Source organism: Chrysemys picta, chromosome 2, assembly GCF_011386835.1.
Source record: "Chrysemys picta bellii isolate R12L10 chromosome 2, ASM1138683v2, whole genome shotgun sequence".
Taxonomy (NCBI): domain Eukaryota; kingdom Metazoa; phylum Chordata; order Testudines; family Emydidae; genus Chrysemys; species Chrysemys picta.
In genome coordinates, this window is record NC_088792.1 from 225,538,894 (window position 1) to 225,553,034 (window position 14,141).

Genomic DNA, 14,141 nt, shown 5'->3' on the forward strand with positions numbered 1-14,141 from the left:
GAATTAATGTGCTAGTGTGGCCGCATTCATTTCGACTTTATACAACCTGTTTCTCAAATCCGAATTATCTAAATTCGGATTAATCCCGTAGTGTAGACATACCCTGAGAAAGAACTCCCCCAGAATACGCCATAGCTCATTAGCAGTTAAGGAATTCTCCTAAGAGAATAAGCTTTTACATCTTCATCTTTGTATAGGTTAAGTAGCAGACAGATCAATATTTTGGGAATAACTTTTTAATACATTAAAATTTGTTTTATAAGTGTTTGTATTCCAAATATTTTTAAAACAAAGTATTTATAGTGTGCATTTTATGAATACAGGTTTCACTGTGTATTACACTTTTTAAAATTTTGCTTTAGATTATTAAATACTACTTATAAACATCTTTAATGGTTACTTACTCTTATTTTGCCTAGCACAGTAAACAGTCATGTGGAATGAAAATGAGTTGACTGAAAGTGCTGATGAATTGACATGTTATGTTTCTAAAGGCAACAGTGTATATATTTTCAAGCTGTATCATTGAGAGGTTGAACTAAACCAATTACTTTAATGATTATTTTACTTGGATTGATGCATTCATTAGCCTTTTAAAAGAGAAATGAGCTAAGCTATCTCATGGGTATTTGTTCATAACAAAAGCTTAAAACTTGTTTACTACACTTGTTACATTTACTAGGTTTTAAGAAAAAAGCCTAATTCTCTCTTCTGTTCACATTGTTTTACATGATAAGCCATTCTGCAGGAGCTGTTTTCTTATTGTGATGGGAAAAATCTTTGACCTTACATAGATTACTTCTGGTAGTCTTTTCTTTTTTATGAAGTACTTTCCAGACTACATATGTCCATGTTATTTGGGATGCAGATTAGACACAACCTATTTATAAGACCTTCCCTTTACCGTATCATGGAAGGAAAGATGAGAAAAAGAAGCAGTTTCAGTACAAAGCATTTGCAGATTCTCTCTTTGGACGTTGTGAATGCCAGGCTTCAAGGATGCCATGCTCATGTTTTAAACTTGCTTACATTTAATGTAGACAATGACGGAAGTCTAGTGCTCCCTCTTTTTGCGATCGTCTACTTGTGTATTTGTGTGCATGCATATGCAGATATTGTTTGTGGTGTTGTAGCAGTGTTGGTCCCAGGATATGAGAGAGACAAGATGGGAGAGGTAATATCTTTTACTGGACCAACTTCTGTTGGTGAAAGGGACAAGCTTTCAAGGTACACAGAGCTCTTCTTCAGGTCTGGGAAAGGTAATCAGTGTCACAGCTAAATATAAGGTGGAACAGATTGTTATGCATAAGGTGTTAACACATGTTGCAAGAGACCATTCAAGAGGAAGTAGGCAATTAACACATCTGCAGTCATAGGACAAAGGAGGCTTAGTGCATGCCTACACTACAAAGTTAAGTTGATAAAGTAGCTTATGTCGACTTGACTATGTAAGCGTACATGCTAAAGTGTTCCTCCTGCTGCTGTAACTCGCCCACTGACCTAGTAAATGCACATTGACAAGAGGTGTAAAGCTTAGGTCTACATAGTTCAGGTGACACAATGTCTGTGTAGACACCGTATTATAAGATTACCATATTACTAAGGTGCCACCAGACTCCTTGTTGTTTTCGTATTACTTGCATTTCCTGTTGGCTGTCAGGGTGTCTGACAGCCGGAGAGCTGTGCAATTGACAAGAATGTCAGTTTCACTGCTGCTAGCATCCCTGTTTTGAAATTGAGCGGGCGGGGGCAAGGGTGTTCCAGCTGTGAGGCCCAGCAGTGCTAACAGCTGGAGCATCGCTGCCTGGCGCTGAGAGCCTAGGCTGTGGGCTCTCTGCAGAGCTCCCAGGCGGAGACCGCAGTGCCCAGGGTCTCAGCCCTCCACACTGCTCCTCTTAAATTGGTGCAAGCCCTCCTGATGAAGACACGCACCACCGACAAAAGGAAGGTAGTGTGGACATGAAAAAACGCAGTAATTACTGCGGTGGTTGTAAGTCAACCTAACGAAGGTTTACTTAATTGTGTAGTGTAGACATGGCCTTAGTGCAGGGGTAGGCAACCTTTCAGAAGTGGTGAGCTGAGTCTTCATTTATTCACTTTAATTTAAGGTTTCGCGTGCCGGTAATACATTTTAACGTTTTTTAGAAGGTCGCTCTCTATAAGTCTATATTATATAACTAAACTATTGTTGTATGTAAAGTAAACAAGTTTTCAAAATGTTTAAGAGGCTTCATTTAAAATTAAATTAAAATGCTGATCTTACGCCGCCAGCCTGCTCAGCCCGCTTCCAGCCTGGGGTTCTGTTCACCTAGGCCTGCAGCAGGCTGAGCGGGGCCTGCAGCTGGGATGCTGGCTGGCAAGGGGCCGGCAGCCGGGACCCCAGACCTGGGGGGGAGGTTCAGGGGTCAGGGCAGATGGCTTGGGGTGTGTGGGGGGTTCAGGGTGCAGGGCAGAGGGCAGTGGGGATGTGTGGGGGTTCAGGGCAGAAGGCTGGGGGTGTGGGGGGATTCAGGGGTCAGGGCAGAGGGTAGTGGGGGTGTGAGGGGTTCAGGGGGCAGGGCAGAGGGCTGGGGAGTTTGGGGGGTGCAGGGCAGAAGGCTGGGTGTGTGTGGGGGGGTTCAGAGGTCAGGGCCGAGGGCTAAGGGGTGTGTGGGGGGGTTCAGGGGTCAGGACAGAGGGCTGGGGGTGTGTGGGAGGTTCAGGGTGCAGGGCAGAGGGCTGGGGGGGATGTGGGGGGTTCAGGGCAGAAGGCTGGGGGTGTGTGGGGGGAGTTCAGGGGTCAGGGCAGAGGGCTGGGAGTGTGTGGGGGTACAGGGAAGAAGGCTGGCTGTGGGGGGGAGTTCAGGGGTGCCTGAGCGGCTCATGGCAGGGGGCTGGAAGGGATATGCTCTGTTCCACACCCTTCCCCAAGACCCCATCCCTACCTCTTCTCTGCCTGCTCTACGGAGCAGCGAGCACGCTGCCACTCGGCTCTGCTCTGCTCTGCTCCCCCTTTCCCTCCCCCTCGCAAGGGCCATCAGCTGATCAGCGCAGGGAGAGGGAGGAGGAGGAGGGGCAGGAAAGCACCACACTGGGGGAAGAAGCAGGGGAGGGGGGAAGCTTGGCTGCCGCAGGACCAAGATTCTGCCCCCACAGGGGAGAGCGGGGGCGGGGGACTAAGTGGGGCTATGGGCCGGGACCCCCCCCCCCCACCGCTCTCCCCGGCAGGGGCAGGAGGCAGAAGCTTGGTCCTGCGGCAGCCAAGCTTCCCCCCTCCCCCGCTTCTTCCCCCAGCATGGTGCTTTCCTGCCCCTCCTCCTCCTCCTCCTCCTCCTTCTCTCACCGGGCAGGCAGTAGCGTGCCACTCAAAATCGGCTTGCATGCCGTAGGTTGCTGACCCCTGCCTTAGTGGGTTACAGATTGTTGTAATGAGGCATGAAACCCGTGTGTCTGCTGAATCCATGATTTTGAATGTCTAGCAAAGTTATGAATTTAAGCTCTCAGCTTCCTCTTTTGAAGGTATTGTGCAGGCTTCCCTTGAGGATAAGGACCGCAAGGTCAGCTATGGAGTGATCATTTTGTGACAAGTGTTCACCCACAAGTGATAGGGTGTTTTTGTCTTTTATCACTTTGTAAGTGGAAAAAAACCTCCACATTCTGCATACCCCTACTTGTCACTGTGGAGCCCATGTGGGGTATTATCAAATAATTACAAATCATATTTGATGGGGACTACATCCTGAAATAAATCTTTCCCAAACCCCATATTCTGGCCTTCAAACAACCCCGCAACTTCACCAAGCTCATCATCAGAAGCAAGTTCCCTACACAGCAGGACGCCAACTCCAAACAACACCAGAATCTGCCATAACAGATGCAAAACCTGCAGATATATCTCCACTGGTACGAGGATCAGTGCCCTCCCAACACACCTTTCGCTATCCATGGGTCCTACACATGCTTATCACAACATGTGGTGCACTTCATACAGAGCATTAAATGCCCCAACGACTATGTGAATGAAACCAGACTATCACTGTGCTTTCAAATGAACTCTCAGAAAAATTATAAAAGAAAAAAACACTGTATCACCCATCGGCAAACGCTTTTCACAAAACGATTACTTCATATCTGACCTCTGGGTCCCCCTCCTCAAGGGAACCGTGTGCAATACCTTCAAAAGAATGAGCCTGGGAGCTCAAATTCATAACTTTGAGAGACACTAAAAATCATGGACTCAATAGACACACTAGTTTTATGTCTCATTACAACAATCTGTAACTTGCTAACCCTCCTTTGTCCTATGACTATGCAGGTGATAATTGAAAACTTCATCTTGATGTGATGTTAGACAAGTTTTGAGAGACTGATTTCCAAAGGTATTGAACACCTGTATCTCCAGTCAACTTCTGTTGGAATTGTGGATTCTCAGCTATTCTCAAAATCAGGTTCCTTACCTGTTTATAACCCCTTTTCTGATCTTTAATGTATAATCTACCTGCCTTAGAACAGTGTTGTGAAATTTCCTAATTTCTACAGTGCTTGGTTTAGAGTACCTTAGACACAAAAGTAATAGGTATATTTTTATCTGACCGGAAGAATTTTTTTATTAACATTATAAGTACCAAGTTGAGGATATGTATTCTTGTTTTTATACCTGATTTTTATTCATGTCATTTTTTGTTTCTAGGTCATGGTATTGGTATCCCTTTTTGTTATAACATATTAAATGTTGCTGAACAAGAGTTGAATGAAAGAATGGAATGTTACGCTGTCTGCGTTCAGTTTTAATTCCTAGCCAGATACAGCTTTGAACATATTGTTTCTTTTAGAAATGGAGTCTAATACTTGTACAAAATAACAGGTTTTTATTAACAGTTTTCACTAACAGAGTAAAAAAAGCTATGGTTTAGTTATTTGCATATTGTCAGTAAATTTGGACTTCCTCTGATTCTGTACGGAAGTCTTGTGTTAACAACTTTTATGAAGTAACAAATTCAGTTTTTGCTACTCAGATAAGAATGATGTAACAGAAACATATGTAAATCTTTAATACCATACAGTAGGAGAGTGATTAATACTGTGTGGTGTTAATAATAAGAAAGTAAAGAATTAAGGAGAAAACTGCTGCTATTGGCACATAGCAGCTCACTTTGAGTAATATTGCAGTGGGTTTTAAGTCTCTGTGAGAGGCGTTTATATATGTATTGTACATATGAATAGATGGGCATAGGGGAACATTTTTAAACTTGATGGCCTAAGTTTACATACCCACTCTCTCTATTTGGCTATCTATATAAAAGTGCCTTTATCTTTCGTGTTAGGCATCTAAAGAACCCACTTTGTTCCATGGGAGATGTGGATACTCAGCTCCTCTGAAGATCAGGCCATTTTAGTTAGGTGTAGATTTAGATGCTTAATTTGAGACATCCAAGTTTGAAAACTGCGACCACTGTAGACTTTTAATTACATAAGAGAACCATATGGGCCCTTAAAACTTCAGAAAACTACTTTCTTGTTGTGCTGGTCACAGAAATTACTTGACATACACTGTCAAGAGTAGTAAATGTCAGATAGCTACACCTTTTTCTCATTATTGTACATCTGATAAGTATGAAAACTGAAATAATGAATTACAGCACTTGTCAGCAATTTTAAAACTCAGTTACGTACAAAATAGTCTCTGTATATTCTGTTTCAGAATCCATAACATTAGTTATTTTATGGCGCTAGGCATGCATTTATAACATGCATCTAAGATTTAGTGGATTTAATTCACCATACATGTGTGGAATATATTCATGATGAATATTTTCCAGATTGATTAGTAGTTTGTACAGTAGCAGCAATTTGCATGGCATTCCACTGTAGCCTGACAGAAGATTAATTACAGCTAGGTTTCCAAATGCACAGAGTTCCCCAGTTCAGAAAGGTATTTAAGCACATGTGTAATTTAAAGCACATGAGTAATTCCCTTGATATGGTAGGATTACTCATGTACTGAATTGCATATGCTTAAGTACCTGGCTGAATTGGGGTCTAAATTGTTATGCTAAACATTGTAAATAAAGCAGGCTGAGTTGTGTAATTTTGCAATATACTGGTAATGCACACATACAGAATCAGAAATACAGAATAAACTGCTACATTGTAATAAATGTTTACTGCAATATATATAACTAATGGACTACAAGTCTGATTTTGAAAGTGCACTACTAAATATTGCTCATTTTTTTCAGAGTTCAGAAAAAAACACGTTTTTAAAGCAGTTCATTTTGTTAGGTGGACTTTTAACTTTAAGCATTTAAATTTTATTAAAAAAAACAAATTTGATTATTGTGATTAAATGGTTTAATGTATTGAAATTTAGTTTTGTTCATGTGCTCTACTTCAGTAGCACTGTGCTAGCAAACAGCTATAATTAGATTAGCAGCCTGTTAAACAGTGGTGACAGTATCTGAGCCTCAGAGAGCATGTGCTGGATTCTTCATGTGCCTTTCTCTGATTGGCTGCAGACGTTGCTGCTTGCCAGTTTGATAGGTTTCCACAGTAATCTTTATGCTGCATTACAGACATAGATACAGAGGTACTGTGTCCATGCAACGGTGGAGGTGCTCAGCTTGTAGCATTAAAAGAAAGCACACAGATGAAAGGCATTGGTCTTTGTTATAAAACATCAGTACTTAACGACTGCTAGCTGCAAGCAGAGGTCAGTGAAGGAGTTTCAATTCATGGTAATTACTTTCAGGTCTTTATCTCTCCCATAAAACACAGTCATGCATGAAATGGATACTGTTAATCATGTCATCTATTTAATTTGGTCTTGCTTTCATTAATATGTGTTCTCCAGTGGGATAGCCATCAGATTACAAAACAGGTCATTACAGAGTGGATTTAGCAGGGAAATAGAATGTATTTTTACAGAAAAATTTCCTTTCACATGAAACCTTGAGTCTGTGCATGTGAGCAATTTTATTAGTTCCCTTTTGTTATGGTAATGGCAATATTGCATTTATTTGGGTCTCTTTGCAGAACAATTGAATTAGAGGCATGTAGGACTTTCTTTACATGGAGATGAAACTATTCTAAATAATGAACAGTTAAAAGGATAATTCTGAGAGATGTACTTTAATTATATCAGGGTAATAACTATCCTCATGTTTTTTGTAAAGAGGTCGAGGAATGTGGAGTAATATGCTATTGTTCTTTCATCAAAGATGCTTGTAGCTTTAGTGGATTCTTTGTTTCGTTCTTTGAATTCCCTATTAGGCAGCTGGGGGGGACCCCAAACTGGTATATTGCAGCATATTCTTAGCTGCACACACAAATATTGTTCCCAAAGGCCAGATTTTGTCCCAAAGCCTTGTTTGTTGTAGGAATTGCCTTTATCAATGGAATGAAACAATGTGTGTAAGACCATCTTTTCTTCTATGATTCTGAGACTTCCAGAATGTTTTCCATAATTTGAGCACTATTTTATTTAATCTCTTTTAGATTTGTGACCTACAAATTAATTAATATGAACTTTTTCTTATAAAAAACAACGCCAATTTAGAGGGTATGTTTCCCAGTTAAAACTGTATTTGGAAGAGAAGAAAACAAGCACTGAGCAGTATAGTCATACTTCTTATGAAGGCAGTTGACTACTAAAGCTGACTGTTAAAACTTAAAATTAATGATATTGTCTGTGTCAGACTGTAGAGCCCACATAAACTTGTGTGTTAAGTCACCATTCATCTAGCTGGCTTTCTGCCACCATGCGTCTGAGGTAACAGTAGATTGCCTCAGCTAATATCAGAAAGGTATAAGGAACTGTCACAAATTTAATGTCGCTTTCTACTCCTTCCCGTGACCTCCCAATGAATTATTGTGTTTGTGCTGTCCAAAATATTGCAAAACAGGGTTGTAAACTTCTAAAATATTGAATTAAAACGGTGTAACCTTCTAAGTAAAATTCCATCTTGGTCACTCGCTTGCTTAACTTTCTATGTAACTGGGTATGCATACAATGTATATGACTGTTTCATAATGTGGGGCACTTCAAAAGCAAAGATATTTTATCTGAATTTGTTCAAAAATATTTGAACTACTATAAATTTCAAATGCATACTTAGCTTCCGATTTTAGTACAGGACAAAGCATTACCAAGAAAAATAGTTTTGAAATTATTATTGCTACCACAAAGGAAGCTCAGTTGCTGTCTGCTTGTATTGTCTGCATTTGTCTGTGCTTTATTGCCATAAGGTGGTTTTACTGGTGCAGACTTTGAAAATAACCTTCCTGCATAGCAACAGTTAGGTCTGGACAGTGATGAACGGGGAGAATGTGCAGGCACAATGTTCTTAGTGTATGGCAGTTTTTTCCAATATCCTCAGAATTGCCATCTAACTGTACTTACATGGTCTGTAAATTAATGCATCTCATGTGCATGCTTTAAAGAAGAGATTTCTTGATATAATAATCTAGAATGATTTTTGACATGAGCCTCTCAAGCCGTGTCTGATGGAGATGCTGGTAGTGGTTAAGGGAAGTTGGTAGGTAGAAATCCCCAGCTGAATAATGTACTTAACAAAGCTGGACAACATAATGTTACTTAACATGAAAATTAAGTATATGCAGTGAACTAATACTTTATATCTGTAAAATGATAATGACTTCTTACCTGAAAATGTTTCTTATGCTTATCTCAGATAGGTAACTTGGTTCATATTTTAAAAGTGAGCATATTTTTTTCTTAGTAATGCATAAAACATTGTTAAAAGAAAATGTATACTGGAATTGCACATTATAGTTATTTATACGACGTTGTTTCACCAATAGTTATTTAGACATAGATGTCTCTCTGTTAGGTGTGACTGATTTTTTTTCTGGTGCACAGAAAAGCATGAAACTAGAATTGGTGATTGTAATTTGCAGTAATTGTTTTATTATCATGAAGAAATACATTGCTTTTTTAGAGGGGAAAGCTTTGTTTTCAGTATGGAATGTGTTTTCCACTTGGGCAGGGGCAGCAAACAAATTCAGTTTAAGCAGTAATTCACATAGATAAAATTTTAGAGTTTACTCATTTCAGCTAAAACAAACTTTTAAAAACTTTTTAAATAGAATTTTACTACATTAAATCTAGCATGTGTTTCAGCTGGTTGTCAACAAATAGTGAGCTGCAGGGGATTTACTTAAAACTAAACAGTATTTAAAAACTATTCAATGTTAGGAAATGTAAGGATTACACATGATAATTGTATTGTGACCTATCTTAAGATAGCTGTCTTACCTCTGAAATGTGGCTTTGTAGCATGCCTCAGTCTTGTATAAACTTCCCTTTAAATTGCACTTTCTTGTGACATAAAAAATGAAAAACTCCTGATGCCCAGGAACAAAGTAAGAATACAGAAGTGTGATATCCAGCGCAGGGTTTCAGCAATTAGAACATGTCAAATACTCAATTGCCTAAGAATCATTTATTGTATATTGTATTTAAAATTGATTCTTGTACAGTTGAATGTGGTTTTATCATCTTTGCTGTCATAGTAGGTATCCCATTCAGTCCAGTGGTGGTATAAAAGGGCTTTGCATACCAGTATTTTCAGGATCGGTAATGAGTGCCTACTTTTTTGTGTGTGTGCATATTACTGATTGGGTTTACAAAAATTATATTCAGACTGAATTTGAGTATATACCGGGGTGGGCAATAATTTTTGCAGGGGGGTCACTCCACGAATTTTGGTAAGTTGTCATGGGCCTCACATTACTACTATATCAATGGAGGGAGTGTGGGCTCTGGGAGGGAGTTTGGTGTAGGAGGGGGCTCCGGGCTGGGATAGAGGATTGGGGTAAAGGAGGGGGTGCAGTGTCTGGGAGGGAGTTTGGGTGCAGGAGTGGGTTCTGATGTGGGGCAGGGGGTTGGAGGGTGGGAGAGGGTACAAAGTGCAGGCTGTGGCTGGGAGGAGCTTACCACAGGCAGCTCCCAGCCGGTGGCGCAGCAGGGCTCAGGCAGGCTGCCTGCATGCGGTGGCCCCACGCTGCTCTCAGAAGTGGTTGTGGCTGGCTGCTGCTGGCAAGTCTCTGTGTGCCCCTTGGGAGTTGTGGGGGGTGCAGCGGGTCGCCGTGTGCTGACCCAGCGCATGCAAGTACCGCCCCTGCCACTCCCATTGGAAACCGGCCAATGGGAACTGTGAGAACGGTGCTGTGGGCAGAGGCAGCGTGCAGAGCCGTCTCCCCCCTACTCCCCGCTAGGGGCACACAGAGACATGCCAGCAGCAGCCAGTCGCTTCCGGGAGTGGTATGGGGCCGCAGCAGGCAGGCAGCCTACCTGAGCACCCTGCTGCACCGCAGGACTTTTAGCAGCCCAGAGATCGCGAGGGGGCAGCCAAAGAGCCTGGCGGGACGGACAGAAATGTTAGACAGGCTGGATCTGGCCCACAGGCCGTATTTGCCCACCCCTGGTATATAGAGTAGTCTGACTGCCACTAACAAATAGTGTTACACTAGCTTAGATTTATTAAGGTATTATGTCTTTCTACTGTTAAATATTTAAGTGAATTTCACTGTACTTAAAACCATGCCAAATCTAAAGCGGAAAGATTATTCTTAAGGTTAATGCATTTTTGTAGTCTTCTAGCAATAAGAGAGATGATATGAAAACAGTCATTGGGATTTAAGGTATTATTCAAGTGTTTGTCTGTGGGATTTGCACTTGGGTGCCTTGTGGTTTGTAAAGTTAAGCAAGAGCAAGCAAGAATGGCAGAATATAAATTTCTAGAATTGTCCTAAAACAAGTAAAGTGTGATTTTGAGTCCTAAAGCATATTGTCAGAGTTCAGGGCAAGTGCATCTGTATCTCCACTCCATGGTCCATGACTGGAACCCACTTCTAGGCTTCCCTGCTCCTCAGCTATCCAGGAACCTTTTGTGAGCCCAATGCCAAACATGGGCACCCATGGGGGAAATGAGGCATAATGTGGGGAGGCAGGGGAAGTTAGGTACCCAGAGCGAGGGGCCAGCATGGGGCAATAGGGCACGGTGTGGCAGGGGCAGCCACAGTCCACCCAACCCAGCGTGATGGAACTGTTTACAAACCAGCAGCCACAGATACACACTGGCCTGCCCAGCCCTGCGCCGCCAGCTTGCCCCTTGGGAGCAGGCCTGCGCCATGCCCTAGCGCCCCCCCACTCCACCCCAACACCCCTCAGACCTCTTGCCCAATGACCCCCGCATAGACCCCTATGGCCAGTGCCCCCCTGGACCTGCTATGCTTAGTGCCCCCCCACCCAGAGACCCCCCACAACTGCACAGTGCCCTGAACACCACCACCCACGGTGCCCCGGCCCACAGACCCCTATGCCCAGCACCCCCACAGACTCGCCACTGCCCAGCTCCCCAACACACACAGACCTCTACCCTCCACTCCCCAGCACCCCCCCCCCAGACCCTCCACTGCCCAGTGCCACAAAACACCCAAACCTCCCCCCCGTCCAGTGCCGCCCCAAGCCCTCCGGAGACCCACTCCCCCACGCCCTGCCTCCCCGGCCACATTCACCGGCCCTGCTCGGAGATGACTGTGTCCCCTAGACTGAGGTGGCTGCGTGGCCGGGAGCCGGTCATGGGTGAGGATACTCCAGCCCCTTGGGAGCTGTGCAGTCAACCAGGATTGAGGTGCAAGCATTACCGAGAACATACAAAAACCAGTAAAAGTTCCTGTACTATTGCTAAAAACTTACCAGTGGTCCGATATTAGTCTGATGGGGCCTCAGTAGAGCAAAGTCCTTCCAACTACTCCCAGAAAGGATTCGGGGCCCCCTTGGACAGAAGGTCCTGTCCATTTGCTGGATCAAAAAGAAAGCCCTGAGTCACTGTGAACTCAAGCTATTTATCCAAACTTCCTTTCTTAGTCAGCTGATCTATGGAGAATTCAATTTGAACTAGTATATGTGAGCCTCTTCAGGTCACAACCTGAAAGTACTTCTCTGGAGGTGTGACAACCTGAGTGAATTTGCGTAATCACCCCCCACTATTCTTAGTTCCTGGAGGAGTTGTAGTCACCCTCCCACATAGAATTGCATACAGTCCGTGGCCCAATGTGATACATAAACTTAATACAGTAAGACCTCCCAAAGATATTGCAGGAACTTCCCGTATCTGTCACACACATGTTTCTCCTTTCTCTGCCTTTTCAGTTCAAGTGCAGGGGTTACTATTGCATATGTAGTATCAGCCCATATTTGTAATTCTACAGATACTCTTATAACTTTGTTAGAACTCCTTAAGAGTGTCTCTGACATTGATTAGCTTTTATTTTGGTGGGTTTTTTTTTACTTTTTAAACTTAGATTTTAAACTCTTTGGGGCAGATTCTGCTCTGAATATGTTTGTGCAGAGTCCAACACAGTGGAGCCCTGATTATAATCGGGGGCTCTGGGCATTACGGCAATACAGCCAATTAAAGATAGTGGTAACAGTACCAAAGTGTACCTAAATCTGCTGGATGTGTGCCATAGGGGATGCAGGGAGGAAGAAGGTTCCTATTCCCCTCACTGCCCTACTGTGCAGGGACCAAGCACAGTCACTCTTTCTCAAGGGGTGCAAGAACTCTGCGAGTCTAGCCCCCACAGCATTTGAAAGGGGGTGGAATAAAGATAGAGTCCTGCTAGCTCTGCACTTCTCATCTCCCCCCATGCCAGCAAAACTGGCACTGTGTGGAGGGCGCGCACACAGCAATCTCAGCAGCTGTGTGCTCTAAGACGTGCTGTGTACCGATCTGAGGCATAGTGCCTCAGCCTACTCCTACTTGAGATTGGAAACCTCTGCACCATCCCCTACCAGAGGTCTCTAGCTTCTAGCTGCAATTTAGCCCTTAGCCTAACAACTTGTAATCAGACACTTAAACAGAACTATACATAGATTTTTGGGTTCAGGTGTTTCTGATATACAAAACAAGTTTGCATTTTATGGGAAAAGGTCAACTGTGCCTTTTTCTTTCCATTAGGGCAATTATAAATCATTCCATATCTGCCAGCTGTGAGAGAAGTCATTTTCTGGTAGCAGAGACCATAACTGACAGCTGAATAAGACGTCTGTAGAAAACTTTTTTGTGGCTAACCCCTGCAATGTGTGGGGCATGTCTTGTACTAGTAATGTTAATTAACTGGAGATGGGCATGAATATCAGAGTTTGGATCAGTATCTGAATGTTTCAAAAGTTCATGAGTATGTGGGTCAAGGCCCCTATCTATAATTAACCCTTTGAAGACCTGGGTATTTTCCCATTTTTGTCAGTGAGGGGAGGAGTAGCGGTATTACAGCAATTCGTGGAAGCCCCAGTGTTCTAGGTACTGTACAGCCACATCATGAGACACAGTACTTGCCCAAAAGAATGTACATTCTAAATGGACAACACAGGTAAAAGGGTGACAGAAGAGGAGAGCCACACAGAAGTGAAAGCAACTTGCTTCTGGCCACACAACAGTTCATTGGCAGACCTGCAAATAGAACCCAGGTCTACCAAGTCCCAGTCTAGTGCTTTATCCACTAGACCACACTGCCTCACTTTTCAGTGGTAGAAGCCATCACAATAAATCTATCTGAACAGGGTTTGAAAACTTAAGATACCTCTGCAACTACTTACGATATAAGCAGCAGTGCAAGTAGGCTGGTACGCTTCGATATGTTGTAACAGCAAGCTATTTATAGCCGGTACGGCGTACCGGAAAGACACAACAGCAGCCCCACCGGAGGAGAGGGCTGGGGGTGCAGGGCTGGGGGTTTTTCTCCTTTCCCCAATGGGAGGGGCAGCGGGAAAAGGAGCAGAACACTAGCTGCTCCTCTGGCGTCTTTACCGCCCCCAGCCTCGCCCCCCCAGCCCTGTCCTCTGGCAGAGCTGCTGCTTGGTACACAGAGGGAGGACGGAGACGCAGCTCCGTGGAAGGGCAGGGGGTTCTGCTCCTTTCCCTGCTGTGGTTCCTTGGAGAGCCCTGCCCCGAAGTCTCCGGTGCAGCAGGAGGAGGACAGACCTCCCCCCGGTAACATGGGATGGATGTGGGGAGAGTGTGGGGGCCCCAGGCTGGGGGCGGGGCAGTGAGGAGTCACATGGAGGGTCACATGGGAAGGTCATGTGCCATCCTTAGCTGGTTGCCCCCCACCGGTAAGAAATGGATTTTACTTGCACC

General features: G+C 43.7%; 1 protein-coding gene across 9 annotated transcripts in view; it reads left to right on the forward strand.

Annotated features, from left to right (window-relative positions):
* The window catches only part of FAM110B (family with sequence similarity 110 member B), a 182,502-nt gene that overhangs the window by 84,891 nt on the left and 83,470 nt on the right, over nucleotides 1-14,141 (forward strand). The window contains exon 1 of one of the 9 annotated variants that reach the window (XM_005301168.4): nucleotides 6,521-6,688. The exons of 7 other annotated variants lie outside the window; for them this stretch is intronic. The gene's annotated coding sequence lies outside the window, so the exon portion shown is untranslated. Of the gene's footprint in view, nucleotides 1-6,520; nucleotides 6,714-14,141 lie in introns of those variants that run through there. One more of the 9 variants, XM_008170779.4, reaches the window with a different exon arrangement.